Consider the following 16,373-nt stretch of genomic DNA (forward strand, 5'->3'; position numbering starts at 1 on the left):
TGCCTCTGGATCAAGATCCACTCTACACCCTGTTTCACTGTGGAAACCAATGTAACCTGCTGCACACAAAAAAATGACACCTGTAAAGATATATTCACACAAAATCAGGGCCAAAAGCGTGCCTTTTGCGCACTCACTTCTGTCACTGCCCAGTGCTCAATCAGTTCCTCTGTCAGCCCCTTTCTGAAATGGGAACTGCTGGGGAGTATGGGAATTTGAGGTTTGAGGTAGGGATGGACTTCGGAAGCCACCCATCAAATGATGGCTGGGCTTCTGCCATCAAATCTTTCGATACAATGGTAACCGACCATTGCATCAAAACAATTTGATAGAAGAAAAAAAATCATGATTAGCGCATGCACAAAAATAGTCCTGTTTGCACATGTGCCACCCTCTGCAGTATGGCGGCCAGCGATGGGACTTGGGGAGGGAAAATTGCTACACCATCAAATGTTTACCATTAGATGGTGGCAAACATTGGAACGCCACCATCGAATGGTAAAACCACTACCATCGCAACAAAAAAATAGGATTTTAATACCTACCTGTAAATCCTTTTCTCTTAGTCAGTAGAGGATGCTGGGGTCATCATAGAACCATGGGGTATAGACGGGATCCGCAGGAGACATGGGCACTTTAAGACTTTGAAAGGGTGTGACCTGGCTCCTCCCCCTATGCCCCTCCTCCAGACTCCAGTTATAGGAACTGTGCCCAGGGAGACGGACATTTCCAGGAAAGGATTTATTGTTAAACTAAAGTGAGATTCATACCAGCTCACACCTCAAGCATGCAGCACAACGTGGCATTCAACAGAACACAGGCCAACGGCATGAACACTTGCAGCAACAGGCTGACTATAAACGTAACACAACATGTGTGTAACCACAACTAATAACTGCAGATATAGTACCAGGGGCGGATTGGGACGCCGGGACACCATGCCAGTTCCTGGTAGGCTGGCCCCGTTGTCCCCTCAGTGGGCCGACTTTCTCCTCCACCAGGCCGGCTACCGCGATCGGAGCTTAGCTCCGATCGGGTAGCGCTGAGAAACAGCCCCCTTTCATAGTCTGTTTAGCTGCAGGCTGTGTAGAGCTGCTCGTGCTCGGTGAGCTGTCAGTGTGCAGCACTTCCTCACTGTAAGCCCCGCCCTCTTCATGACGACAGGGGGCGGGATCAGCACTCTGCACAGAACTGTCTGCTTCCATTTAACTACACACTACAGAGACTTGGAGAATGTGAGGAAGACGTGAGGCAGAAGAAGAGATTAGTAGTGAGTACAGTAAGCTGCAGTGCAGAAAGGTATAAGGATAAGTGAGAGTGAAGAGAGGAATGTGAGTTAGGAATGACAGTGGAGGGAAAGAAAAAACTAGGGCACCTGAGGCAGCAAAGAAAAGTAGGTGATAGAGAAAAGAAAGCTAGTGAGATGCTCTGTGTATAGTGAGATGCTCTGTGTATTGTGAGATGCTCTGTGTATGGTGAGATGCTCTGTGTGAGAGGTTAGAAGAGTCAAGGTCAGTATGTTATCTGAGAGATGAGAAAGGAAGAAAAGTGAGTGAGATGATCTAGAAAAGAAAGGGAGAGTAAATGAGAATAAAGACTAAAGGGAAAGGTGAGGCTTCAAAGAGCGTACCGAGTAAAGAAAAGGGGTATAGGCACCTGCGTACGCTGTAATCAGCGGCAGATTGGCATGCCAGGATGCCGGACCAGATGCCATTTGGCTGATCCTGACGTCCCCTCAGTGGCCGCCGTTATCCCTCATGCTGGCCGGCTGCCGTGAGCGGTGTTTAGCTCCGATCGCGGCAGCGTTAACCGCACTCCATATGTCACCATTACTTAGCTGGTTTCCCGCAGTAGAAGGATATATAGTATGTGACAGACAGCGGCACTCCACACAATATTGAACACCGCACAGGAGGTAAGTTTCAACGTTTCATTGCCTAAACATACTGTATATGACTACCTGATGAAAATGCCATATATTATGTTAAGGCATTGAAATGTTGAAACATACCTCCTGTGTGGTGTTCATTATTGCGGTCTGTCATATACTATATATATACTATATTTATTTTTTTATCATCGTTTCAAGCCCGAAAATAATGTGCTTTACCTGGGGCAATGTGTATAATGTTCTCTGCCTGGGGTAAAAAGTGTATACCGTTCTCTACCTGGCGCAAAGTGTAGACGTGCTCTATCTGGCGGAATATGTATAACGTGCTCTTCCTGGCGCAGTGTGTATAGGAGGTTATTTCTGGTGCAATGTCTATAAGCGGCACTACTGTGTGGTGTAATGTGAATTGGCGGTATTATGTGGCCATGCCCCTTCCCCCATGAAGCCACACCCCTAAAATTTTGAGGCGCGCCAACGGCACGCTCTAAGTGCTTTCTATAATCAGGCTTTCTGAGCAGTAATCCCTCCCACTCAACAGACTCCTCCCCCTCAACAGCCCCCCCTCACCCCCCTTCATGAGGGCTGCTTCCATAAATTTCCCGGGCTGGTTTTCGATCCCAATCCGCCCCTGTATAGTACGCACTGGGACGGGCGCCCAGCATCCTCTACGGACTAAGAGAAAAGGATTTACCGGTAGGTATTAAAAGAGATTCCATACTTTTCTTGGAATCAGCATCAGCATTCCATTGGTGTATCCACAACGCTCGTCTAGCTGAGACCGCCATGGCATTTGCCTTAGATCCCAAAAGACCAATATCCCTTGCAGCTTCCTTAAGGTATTCTGCAGCGTCCTTGATATAACCCAGTGTCAAGAGGACGCTATCCCTATCTAGGGTATCTATTTCAGAAGACAAGTTGTCTGCCCACTTTTCGATAGCACTACTTACCCACGCAGACGCATGACAGGTCTGAGTAGTGTACCTGTGGTCGCATAAATGGACTTTAACGTAGTTTCCTGTTTACGATCCGCAGGATCCTTAAGGGCCGCCGTGTCAGGGGACGGGAGAGCCACCTTTTTAGACAAACGTGACAGGGGGGTGACTTCCACTTTTCCCTATCCGCCGAGGGAAACGGATAAGCTACCGTAATTCTTTTGGGAATCTGAAACTTTTTGTCAGGAGCTTCCCAGAGTTTTTCAAATAGCGTGTTCAGTTCATGAGAGGGAGGAAACGTTACCTCAGGTTTCCTTTCCTTATACATACAGACCCTTTTATCAGGGACAGCCGGGTCCTCAGTGATATGAAGTACCTCTTTAACCGCCACAATCATGTACTGAATGCTTTTTGCCAATTTTGGATCTAATCTGGAATCGCTATAGTCGACACTGGAATCAGAATCCGTGTCGGTATCAGTGTCTGCCAAATGGGCCAGCGTACGTTTCTGTGACCTTGAGGGGACCTGACTTTGCAATAACATATCTTCTACAGATTTCTTCCATGCCTGGCTCTGAGACTCAGACTTATCTAGCCTCTTACTAATAAGAGCCACATTAGCATTCAAGGCGTTCAACACATTTATCCAATCCGGCATCGGCGGTGCCGACAGGGTCATCCCTGCAGCCGTTTGTGTCCCTAATACAGCCTCCTCCTGGGAAGAGCATTCAGCCTCAGACATGTCGACACACGTGCACCAAACACGCCCAGACACACCGGGCATATAGGGGACAGACCCACAGTAAAGCCAGTCAGAGAGACACAGAGGGGATTTGCCAGCGCACACCCCAGCGCCCAAACAGCGGTTCTGAAGCACCCAATAAACGCCCCAGACCTATAGTGCTTTTTATATAAAGCATATTGCACCAAATGTACCAAGTGCCCCCCCCCCCCCCCCCCCCGTTTTGCACCCTGATACTTGTCAGTGTGAAGGAAGGACCAGCGTCTCTGCACCCTGATGGAGAGAAATGGTGCCGAGTGAGCTGTGAGGACGAAGCTCCGCCCCCTTAATGGCGCGCTTCCGTCCCACTTCTTGTATGATTATACTGGCGGGGGTTTTGGGACAGTGCCTCGGCACTACTGTCCCCTCTTGCCAGATGTCCACTGAGGATTTATTAGCTGCCCAGGGCCCCCCCGCTCCCTGCACCCTGTAGTGCTGCATGTATGTGGGAGCTTGGCGCGCAGTGTCCGCGCGCTGCGGTACCTCAGATAAATGCCTTAAGTCTTCTTTCTTTCCTCTACTCACCTGTCTTCTGACTTCTGGCTCTGAAAGGGGGTGACAGCAGGCTGCGGGAGTGAGCATCTAGGCGTACCCAGCGATCAGCACCCTCAGGAGCTAATGGTGTCCTGTAGCCAGAAGCAGAGCTCTTGAACTCACTGGAAGTGGGTCATACTCCTCTCCCCTAAGTCCCACGAAGCAGGGAGACTGTTGCCAGCAGCCTCCCTGAATATAAAAAACCTAACAAAAAGTATTTTTTCAGAGAAACTCAGTAGAGCTACCTGCAGTGCGTCCAGTCTCACTGGGCACAATTCTAAAACTGGAGTCTGGAGGAGGGGCATAGGGGGAGGAGCCAGTTCACACCCTTTCAAAGTCTTAAAGTGCCATGTCTCCTGCGGATCCCGTCTATACCCCATGGTTCTATGATGACCCCAGCATCCTCTAGGACATATGAGAAACATCGGTGGTTGCAAATCATTGCAATACAATGTCCATCCCTAGTTTGAGGTTGAACATTTGCTTCATGTTCCCTGTAATATACTGTATGGGAGAGTGCTTTGCAAATTACATTGTAAAAACTGTTTACACACGTAGCTAATGAGCAGACACCTATCACAGACGTACAGGGGTTGCGAGCACTAGTGGTGTGTGTTTGTGTAAGATATAATACAGTCAGTAGTGTGTGTTATTATGAGCAGCAGCAGCACGCTGTATATAGCCCTCCTCGCTCAGCCGCCTGCATGTGGTGCCTGAGGATCCTCCTCCACTCTCTGCTCCTGCGCCGAGCAGCTGCTGATCTCCCGGAGAGTCCCTGATCCGCTGCCCAGGAGAGAGCAGGTGACGGCGGCAGGCAGACAGGCGCAGCACCGGCAGGCAGGTAGGAAGAGGGAGTGAGCGGGGAGAGACATGCAGGGGAGCCGGTGGCGGCTGCTCCATGCTTGGACGTGACCGTGAGGTGTGAGCCTGTAACAGGCCGGATATAGGAGAAAGACAACAACTAGAGGGAACTGGGAGAGGCTGTAGCTAGGCGGTGTGTACGCCGACAGCAGGGAGATCAGCTGACAAGTAATGTGTGTGCAGACCTTACACAGGGCAGTCAGTTATGTCAGTATTGCTTCTCTGTCGCTAGCTGGCAGTTTAGTATAGTAGAATAGAAATGTTGCGAGTCTTATCTGTATGTATAGCAACATGTTTATTTCTATAACTGTCTTTCTAAATTACTGAATACCAGCCCGTAAAAAATGATGGAACAACATAACAGTAATGCCAGCGGCTGTTCGCAGTCGGAGAAACAATTGAATTGCTCTGTAGGGTGCCATCCAGTGGCTGCAGGTGTGCGAAACACTTGAATCCCCCCCATAGAGGTGATGCGCAGTGTTAGCCATTTATTATATAAGATTATGCATCCTACAGACTGATGTGGATATCTGCCTATCTATCTATCATGCAGTCTGAGGTGCCTGAAATCCGCATGGACAAGAAAACCTATAGTACAGGTCTCTGTTATTTTTCCCCCGGACGATGTCATTTTTATTTTTATTTTTTACATACAGTACCTCCCAGCATTTGTACAGGTGGAATTGGAGGTACTGTATGTAAAAAATAAAAATTACGTCGTCCGGGGAAATTTGTAGACTTTTTACGCTTTTTCGAGTATCACTTAAACACTGTAGCAACTCTCGAGGTAAACTTAACATAAGAAATAGGCACAGGGGGGCGTGGCTTGGCAGCTGAATGGAACGGCTGTGGTGTCTTGGAGCTCCTGCCTGACACCCGTTTATCTGGCCAGTTTGGGTTCACTACCTGCGGCAACTTGCCTTCCGTTGGCCCATATAACGTCCCTGTGCAGGGTGGTGTGGTCTGCTCCCGTGCGGGTTGCGGCCCACCCATCCACCTGAAGCCTGGGCCTCGATTTCCCGCCTGACCCGGACCGGAAGTGAGGTGCTCGGCGGTGATCGTGGGCCTCCTCTGCTGCTTCCCCGCTCGTGTCCCCGCCTGGCTGGTCTCAGTTAGCTCCTTCACGGCGGCGCTGCATGGAGTGGGGACCCGCTGCTCGTGGCGGCCGTCTGTGACGCGGTGATGCCGGAGGCGCCGCACGCTGTACCCACCTCTTCCCCTCGTTAGAGAGCAGCGGCTGTGGCTGGGACACTGCTCTACCGCTTCCACCAACGTCTAGACCCGCTTGGCTGGCCCCAGGACTCCCAGCTATTAAGGCCCTGCAAGTGAGGGCGGAGGCGCCATTTTTGATAAGGGCTACATGCCCACACTGCAGAGAAAAGGTCTGAGGGAAGCAGAGCTGCACTCCCCTTCTGGTTAGGGGCTTACCTGGGATTTCTGGACACCTCACCTCAGGAGGGGCTCCTTCTACAGACCTACAGACTCGAGGTACTCTCCAGTGATTCCCTGCATACTGCACCTATACTCTGAAGTTTACTGCAGACACAGACCGCAGTTCCATATGTCATTATGTGAAGACCCCCGGCGGTCGTTTGGGTAATGCTGCTCCTTGCCTGATGTATCCTTAAACCCACGTGGGGGGGCTACTGCACGGCGACGGTCCACGTATTTTTATACTACCTGGGATATGTAAGAGTGACACCACATCGCTTTTCTTTGTAAACCGATCTCATGGTGAGTGGCACGAAGAAAAAGAAGGCCAAGACCAAGCCAGACGAGACCCCAAAATCTGCATCCCATCATTCATCAGATCTACGTCAGTTCTTGACCACACCTGTAACAGGTCCGGCCACCACTCTAGCTGTTCCTGACTCCCCGATTTTACGTACTCCGGTGGACGACATGACGGCTCCCCAAACTCCGCAACCTCCATTATCCTCCTCTTTGACAGCAGAGATTAGCAAGATTCTCTCCCATGTCAAGTCACTTCCCACGAAGCAAGATTTCTCGGCTTTGGAGACTCGCCTAGTGTCTACCATCAAACATGAGGTGACTGCGCTTCAACAAGACATGTCTCAAATTGCGACCCATGTCGACGTATTGGAACGACACGAGACATCTAGCTTTCCTACTCTGTCTAATTTTCAAGAGGTGATTTCTCATCAGAGGAGTGATATTGCCTTTCTCAAATCCCGCATTGAGGATATGGATAACCGCGGGAGGCGGAATAACATCAGGGTCAGAGGGCTCCCGGAAAGTACAGCAAGCTGATTTGACGAACGCACTAACCACGATCTTCGGAGAGCTTATGGACTTGGATCCAAATGGGGACATTTTGTTCGATAGAGCTCATCGTGCCCTTCGGCCTCGAGGCTTACCGTCAGACAGGCCAAGAGATGTGATCTGTAGGCTCCACTATTATGCTCAGAAGGAGGAGATAATGAGAAAGGCCCGTCAGTTGGATAGTCTTGATTTCCAGGGTGACAAGATTCAGTTATTTCCTGACCTGGCATGGTCAACCTTGCAACAATGCAGAGCCCTGAAGCCACTTACTGACTCCCTTCGGAAACTCGAACTGAAATATAGATGGGGCTTCCCTTTCTCTCTTCAGGTTTCTCATAATGGTAAAGTAGCGGTGCTCTTCAACCCGTCCGATTTACCGCCCTTTCTCACGACTCTTGGCATACCGCCAATATTGTTGCCTGACTGGGACTCTTATCATCATCAGCCTACTATACCAACTGTGACCCCTCCAGATGACATGTGGCAACAAGTGCGATCCCCGCGTATGCGGGGGACTCCTCCTTCTAGCTCGCAATCTTCGGAACCTCTGTGATGGAAATCTTTTGTTTGAATTGGTGTATCAGTTCCGGTTTCTACATATGCATATATGGCTCTTCCTTTCTGTGCTACTACATTATGTGATCTGTTTTGTTAAGGTTTGCTTAGACAGGTGATATGTTATTGTAATTGTTACGTTGTGTTTGAAACATTATTTAGGATGAATCACGTTTGCCCATGACAACGTTTCTTCACTGTATTTAGGCCTCTTTTTATATCCTTCATATTGTATTCATTCTTATTCCTAGGTGAATTTTTTTGTACCGAGTAAATTTTATGCCGTGGATGGTCGCCGTCCTTAGTCCCCCGTAGGACCCCCACTATGCTGCATCCCCTGTCTCTTTGAGTTAGGAGATGGCAGGTTTCCATTCCCATCCCTTTTGCAGCAGTTTTTTTTTTCTCATATTGCTGTCCACGAGGTTTGCTATTGATTCATTTTGCGATGTGACTTTCCGCAATGCATTCTCTTTCTATACTTTTTCTGATTTCTTTTCCAAGCTACTGTCCTTTCTTAGTGTCTTTTTTTTCTCCCCACTATACTCCTATGGTAGAGATGTCTATTGCGAACTTGTTAAAGTTTAAGTTATGATGGGTCCGGATGATTTACGTGTAACTACTCTTAATGTTAAAGCCCTGAATATCCCTAAAAAGAGATCTAAACTCCTCAAATGGCTTAGAGATGAGAGAGTAGACGTTGCCCTTATTCAAGAAACACACTTTAAGATCGGCAACGTTCCATCACTTAAGTGTCATTATTACCCTCATGTTTTCATGCCCAACAACCCTTCCGGAAAGACGTTGGGTGTAGCCGTCCTATTGGCCCGCCACCTGCCTATCCTTAATGTTTCCTCCCACAGATTGGTTGAAGGTAGGGGGTTGCTGGTTAACTGTGATATCCATGGCCAACGTTTTTCCTTTTTAAATGTTTATTCCCCCAACACTAAGCAGCCTTCCTTTTTGTCATCTGTTTTGGAAGCCGCTGAGCCTTTCCTCGAAGGTGTGGTGGTGATGGGCGGTGATTTAAACCCCTTCACGATTCTTCTAAGAAGACTGCTTATAGACCGTAGAAGGAGTATAGGAGAGTGAGGCGTACCCTGCTTGACCACCAGCTGATTGACTCAAGGAGACTGACACACCATTCTGAGGTGGACTTTTCTTTTTATTCACATCCCCATCAGACGTACTCCAGAATTGATTATTTATTCTTGAGTCATCGACATTTACATTTAATTTCAGACTCTTCAATAGGGCAAATTGTGTGGACTGACCATGCTCCGGTTAATCTCACGATACGTCTACCATCTAGCGCACGTCATCAATGGTCGTGGCGTTTTAACGACACTTTATTGCAAGACGTGGCATGTTGCTCTCAACTTGACTCTGCTATAGACTCCTATATTAGCACGAATTACATGGATGATGTTTCCAAAATCTCTGTGTGGGAGGCGCATAAGTGCGTCCTGAGAGGGGTGTGTATTCAGTTGGGCTCAGTCCGTAAAAAACAGAGGAAAAAAATTAGAGATGACTTATTATCTAAGATAAAATCCCTAGAACTTCTCCATAAAAAAAATCCCAAACCCCCCAACACTATTGTGATCTCGAGGCCGCTCGGGCCGATCTGAATAAATTACTCTCTGACAGGGTTAAGTTCTCTTATCGAAAGTGCCGAAGCAGATATTACCAGTGGGGCAACAAACCCGGGAAATTGCTGGCCAAGGCTCTTCGCGAGCAACGCGCACTTACCTTCATTCATTTAATAAAAGATAGTTTAGGCCAGCCCCAACATGAGACTCTTAAAATTGCTAAAGCCTTTCAGGATTATTATTCCACCTTATACAATCTTTCTGGGCCAAATGGGAGGGCAGATAAACTGTCCCATCGAGCAGCTGTATCTGCCTATCTGAGATCCCTAGACTTCCCGGCACTGTCCAAAGAAGATGCAGATGGCTTGGATGCTCCTTTCTCTACCGAGGAAGTCATGAAAGCCATTGTCTCTTCGCCTAACGGCAAAAGCCCGGGCCCTGACGGGTTTATTATTGCCTACTATAAAGCTTTCAAAGAGAAATTAACCCTCTTCTTACAAGAGCCTTCAACACCATTTCTGAATCATCGCAATTCTCTCCTCAATCCCTTGAAGCACATGTCACAGTTTTGCCCAAAGAAGGTAAAGACCCCAGTCTCTGTTCTAGCTACCGGCCGATTTCGCTGCTGAACATAGATATAAAACTTTTCGCTAAACTAGTAGCAAATCGTCTTAAGCTTTTGCTGCCTGATTTGATTCATGGGGATCAGGCTGGTTTTGTCTTACGTCGCGAGGCCAGAGATAACACGTCTAAGGTACTTAGTATGATCCACTATGCCAACCAATCCACGTCCCCCTCAATCATGTTATCGACTGATGCTGAAAAAGCATTCGATAGGGTAGACTGGGACTTTTTGTTTGGTATTTTGAAACATCTAGGGCTATGCAACTCCTGTCTCCACAGAATTCTGTCCCTTTTGCCAGAATTAAAATCAATGGCTCCTTATCTGACCCCTTCACTATCTCAAACGGCACACGACAGGGATGCCCACTATCCCCGCTACTTTTTTTTTTTTTTTTTGTGAATGGAAGCTTTAGCTAGAAGTATAAGGGCTAATCAAAATATTTCTGGTCTCCTAGTGAGGGGGAATGTATACAAACTGGCCCTATATGCTGACAATTTACTCGCTCTAATCTCAAACCCGGTCACCTCACTCCCCAACCTGATGCCGGAATTTGATAGGTTCGGAGCCCTTTCTAATTTTAAGATAAATTATTCCAAATCCATTGCACTGAACCTGACTACTTCTACGTGAGCGCTCCGTCTGTAGTGAAAGCCGCTGTGTTCCCTTCTCCGGCCGGGGAAGGGTGGCTGTGAATAATTGTGGTGTAAATTAGCAAGTCCCAACGCGTTTCAGCACGGATGCCTTTGTCCAGGGTTCAGAGGCATCCGTGCTGAAACCCGGAGAAGGGAACACAGCGGCTTTCACTACAGATGGAGCGCTCACGTGACATCGCACGTGACGCGCAAACCAGGAAGTGGTAGAACGGGACCCATGGACGGAGGAGACCGGCGGCTGCAGGAGGAGCGCGCGGACCGAAGAAGACGGAGGACACGGACAAAGAGGACCAAGGCCTGAGTTGGTGGAAGGAAGAGACGAGGTTACCGGCGGCAGGCAGAGACCTGCCCCCGGCGGTAAGTGTGTGACACACAGCCCACAGCCCACGACCCCACAACTCAATGCCGCACACGAAAGGGGACTGACAGGCAGGACGCCGCACTGGTCAAAACCCCCCAGACACCAATTTAGGACACAGCTTCAGAGGATACATAGGCACCCACCACACCTATGGTAAAGGTGACCCTTAGGGTACACCTGACATTTACCTGAGCTGGGGTCCATTTTGGTATACCATCAGTGAGGTATACCTTGTAAAGGGTAGTCTGCAGGACACACCTGACAGTGGTGAAGGAACGGTGGGATAAGGAACCATATATCATTTCAGAAGGTTGCTGACCTTTCTATATATCCAATACCACAATAAATTTATGTTTAGAAACCACCATTAGATTGATCATTGCTGTAAACCCACATTTATACGAAAAATTCTGACACATCTATGTATATATAACAACACCCTATCCCGCAACATCCCCTCTTTTTCTACATTTTGCTCTTTCATTTTAATAACGAGCGCGCTGACCACTCCAAATTACAATCTTTCTAGTTGCAACAAAAATATGGAAATATATGGCAGCAAATGACAATTGACCATTTGCTTCCAAACACTGCAAAACAGGCAAAATTGGACATTCAGACAAATTGGTCAAATCCGTTTGATGTAACCAGTTTATTGAAACAACCATTTTTGGCCATTTTCTGGATTTTGGGAGCAAATGATTGACTGTCTTTTGTTCACAGACCAGATTTTTTCAACCAGCCAGATTGGACAGATCCAGTTTTAGTATGTAAAGGGCCCCATACACTACAACGATATGTCCTGAGGCTGAAGTCGGAGGTGATTTTCCCTTGAAAAGCTACCCGGGAGTGGTTCCATACGATTCCATATGATTTGGTACATTTCTCTAACGTCCTAGTGGATGCTGGGGACTCCGTAAGGACCATGGGGAATAGACTAAGAAAGATTTAGTACTACTGGTGTGCACTGGCTCCTCCCTCTATGCCCCTCCTCCAGACCTCAGTTAGAATCTGTGCCCGGAAGGAGCTGGGTGCATTTTAGTGAGCTCTCCTGAGCTTGCTATTAAGAAAGTATTTTAGTTAGGTTTTTCTATTTTCAGAGAGCTTCTGCTGGCAACAGACTCTCTGCTACGTGGGACTGAGGGGAGAGAAGCAAACCTACTAACTGCGGCTAGGTTGCGCTTCTTAGGCTACTGGACACCATTAGCTCCAGAGGGATCGAACACAGGAACTTAACCTTGGTCGTCCGTTCCGGGAGCCGCGCCGCCGTCCCCCTCGCAGAGCCAGAAGACAGAAGCCGGCGGGTTGAAGCAAGAAGATGTCAAAATCGGCGGCAGAAGACTCCTGTCTTCATATGAGGTAGCGCACAGCACTGCAGCTGTGCGCCATTGCTCCCACACTAACCCACACACTCCGGTCACTGTAGGGTGCAGGGCGCAGGGGGGGGCGCCCTGGGCAGCAATTGAGTACCTCCTAGCAAAAAAGCAGCATATATACAGCTGGGCACTGTAATATGCATGAGCCCCCGCCATTAATTTTACACATAATCGCGGGACAGAAGCCCGCCGCTGAGGGGGCGGGGCCTTCTTCCTCAGCACTCACCAGCGCCATTTTCTCTCCACAGCTCCGCTGAGAGGAAGCTCCCCAGGCTCTCCCCTGCAGATTCACGGTAGAAAGAGGGTAAAAAGAGAGGGGGGGCACATAAATTTAGCGCATTAATCATATATACAGCAGCTACTGGGTAAACACTAAGTTACTGTGTGATTCCTGGGTCATATAGCGCTGGGGTGTGTGCTGGCATACTCTCTCTCTGTCTCTCCAAAAGCCCTTGTGGGGGTCCTGTCCTCATATAGAGCATCCCCTGTGTGTATGGTGTGTCGGTACGCGTGTGTCGACATGTTTGACAAGGAGGGCTATGTGGAGGCAGAGCAGGTGCAGATGAATGACGTGTCTCCGCCGACGGCGCCGACACAGACACCTGATTGGATGGATATGTGGAAGGTGTTAAATGATAATGTAAACTCCTTGCATAAAAGGTTGGATGAAGCTGATGCCTTGGGACAGTCGGGGTCTCAGCCCATGCCTGATCCTACAACGCAGAGGCCGTCAGGGTCTCAGAAGCGCCCACTATCCCAAATTTTTGACACAGATATCGACACTGATTCTGACTCCAGTGTCGATGACGATGATGCAAAATTGCAGCCTAAAATGGCTAAAGCCATCCGCTACATGATTATAGCAATGAAGGATGTATTGCACATATCAGAGGAAAACCCTGTCCCTGACAAGAGGGTTTATATGTATGGGGAGAAAAAGCAAGAGGTGACTTTTCCCCATTCACATGAGTTAAATGAGTTATGTGAAAAAGCGTGGGATTCCCCCGATAGGAAAGTGCTGATTTCCAAAAGGTTACTTATGGCGTACCCTTTCCCGCCAACGGACAGGATGAACTGGGAATCCTCCCCTAGGGTAGACAAAGCTCTGACACGCTTATCTAAGAAGGTGGCCCTGCCGTCACAGGATACGGCCTCCCTAAAGGATCCTGCGGATAGGAAGCAGGAAAGTATCCTGAAGTCTGTTTATACACATTCAGGTACTCTACTGAGGCCGGCAATTGCGTCGGCCTGGATGTGTAGTGCTGTAGCAGCATGGACAGATAATCTGTCTGAGGAACTGGATACCTTGGACAAGGATACTATTTTACTGACCCTGGGGCATATAAAAGATGCTGTCCTATATATGAGGGATGCCCAGAGGGACATTTGCCTACTGGGCTCTAGAATAAATGCAATGTCAATTTCTGCCAGAAGGGTCCTGTGGACTCGGCAATGGACAGGTGATGCCGACTCCAAAAAGCACATGGAGGTTTTACCTTACAAGGGTGAGGAATTGTTTGGGGACGGTCTCTCGGACCTAGTTTCCACAGCTATGGCTGGGAAGTAAAATTTTTTGCCATATATTCCCTCACAGCCTAAGAAAGCACCGTATTACCAAATGCAGTTCTTTCGATCACAAAGAAGCAAGAAAGTCAGAGGTGCATCCTTTCTTGCCAGAGGCAGGGGTAGAGGAAAGAAGCTGCACCATACAGCTAGTTCCCAGGAACAGAAGTCCTCCCCGGCTTCCACTAAATCCACCGCATGACGCTGGGGCTCCACAGGTGGAGCCAGGAGCGGTGGGGGCGCGTCTCCGAAATTTCAGCCACCAGTGGGTTCACTCACAGGTGGATCCCTGGGCTATACAGATTGTGTCTCAGGGATACAAGCTGGAATTCGAAGTGATGCCCCCTCACCGTTACCTCAAATCGGCCCTGCCAGCTTCCCCCATGGAAAGGGAAGTAGTGTTAGCGGCAATTCACAAGTTATATCTCCAGCAGGTGGTGGTAAAGGTTCCCCTCCTTCAACAGGGAAAGGGATACTATTCCACAATGTTTGTGGTACCGAAACCGGACGGTTCGGTCAGACCCATATTGAATTTAAAGTCCCTGAACATTTATCTGAAAAGATTCAAGTTCAAAATGGAATCGCTCAGAGCGGTCATTGCAAGCCTGGAAGAGGGGGATTTTATGGTGTCTCTGGACATCAAGGATGCTTACTTGCATGTCTCCATTTATCCACCTCATCAGGAGTACCTCAGATTTGTGGTACAGGACTGTCATTACCAATTCCAGACGTTGCCGTTTGGTCTCTCAACGGCACCGAGAATATTTACCAAGGTAATGGTGGAAATGATGGTGCTCCTGAGAAAGCAAGGAGTCACAATTATCCCATACTTGGACGATCTCCTCATAAAGGCGAGGTCCAGAGAGCAGTTGCTGATCAGCGTAGCACACTCTCAGGAAGTGTTGCAACAGCACGGCTGGATTCTGAATATCCCAAAGTCGCAGCTGATTCCTACGACGCGTCTGCCCTTTTTGGGCATGATTCTGGACACAGGCCAGAAGAAGGTGTTTCTCCCGGCGGAGAAGGCTCAGGAGCTCGTGACTCTAGTCAGAGACCTCTTAAAACTGAAACAGGTGTCGGTGCATCACTGCACGCGAGTCCTGGGAAAGATGGTGGCATCATACGAAGCCATTCCCTTCGGCAGGTTCCCTGCGAGGATCTTCCAGTGGGATCTGTTGGACAAGTGGTCCGGATCGCATCTTCAGATGCATCGGCTGATCACCCTGTCCCCCAGGGTGTCTCTTCTGTGGTGGATGCAGAGTGCTCACCTTCTCGAGGGCCGCAGGTTCGGCATACAGGATGGGGTCCTGGTGACCACGGATGCGAGCCTCCGAGGATGGGGGGCAGTCACTCAGGGAAGAAACTTCCAAGGGTTGTGGTCAAGTCAGGAGGCTTGTCTGCACATAAATATCCTGGAACTAAGGGCCATATACAACGCCCTGAGTCAAGCGGAGCCCCTGCTTCGCAACCAACCGGTGCTGATTCAGTCAGACAACATCACCGCAGTGGCTCATGTAAACCGCCAGGGCGGCACAAGAAGCAGAGTGGCGATGGCGGAAGCCACCAGGATTCTTTGTTGGGTGGAGAATCACGTGCAAGCACTGTCAGCAATGTTCATTCCGGGAGTGGACAACTGGGAAGCAGACTTCCTCAGCAGGCACAACCTCCACCCGGGAGAGTGGGGACTTCATCAAGAAGTCTTCACGCAGATTACAAATCGATGGGAACTGCCACAGGTGGACATGATGGCATCCCGCCTCAACAAAAAGCTAAAAAGGTATTGCGCCAGGTCAAGGGACCCTCAGGCGATAGCTGTGGACGCACTAGTGACACCGTGGGTGTTCCAGTCGGTCTATATATTTCCTCCTCTTCCTCTCATACCCAAGGTGCTGAGAACGTAAGAAAAAGAGGAGTGAGAACAATACTCATTGTTCCGGATTGGCCAAGAAGGATTTGGTACCCGGAACTGCAAGAAATGCTCACAGAGGACCCATGGCCTCTGCCTCTTAGACAGGACCTGTTGCAACAGGGGTTCTGTCTGTTCCAAGACTTACAGCGGCTGCGTTTGACGGCATGGCGGTTGAACGCCGGATCCTAGCGGAAAAAGGCATTCCGGATTAAGTTATTCCTACGCTAATAAAGGCTAGGAAGGACGTGACAGCAAAACACTATCACCGTATATGGCGTAAGTATGTTGCCTGGTGTGAGGCCAGGAAGGCCCCTACAGAGGAATTCCAGCTGGGCCGGTTCCTGCACTTCCTACAGTCTGGAGTGACTATGGGCTTGAAGTTGGGGTCCATAAAGGTCCAGATTTCGGCCCTATCCATTTTCTTTCAAAAAGAACTGGCTTCTCTTCCTGAGGTTCAGACGTT

At 49.0% G+C, this 16,373-nt stretch overlaps 1 protein-coding gene across 5 annotated transcripts in view; it reads left to right on the forward strand.

Moving 5' to 3' along the window:
* The first annotated feature begins 1,193 nt into the window (after positions 1–1,193).
* Positions 1,194–16,373, forward strand: part of STARD3NL (STARD3 N-terminal like) — a 132,153-nt gene continuing 116,973 nt past the window's right edge. For 2 of the 5 annotated variants that reach the window (XM_063922524.1, XM_063922525.1), the window contains exon 1: positions 4,825–4,979. The gene's annotated coding sequence lies outside the window, so the exon portion shown is untranslated. Of the gene's footprint in view, positions 1,271–4,824; positions 4,980–16,373 lie in introns of those variants that run through there. The other 3 variants (XM_063922522.1, XM_063922521.1, XM_063922523.1) reach the window with 2 other exon arrangements.

This window comes from Pseudophryne corroboree, chromosome 5, assembly GCF_028390025.1.
Source record: "Pseudophryne corroboree isolate aPseCor3 chromosome 5, aPseCor3.hap2, whole genome shotgun sequence".
Taxonomy (NCBI): Eukaryota; Metazoa; Chordata; class Amphibia; order Anura; family Myobatrachidae; genus Pseudophryne; species Pseudophryne corroboree.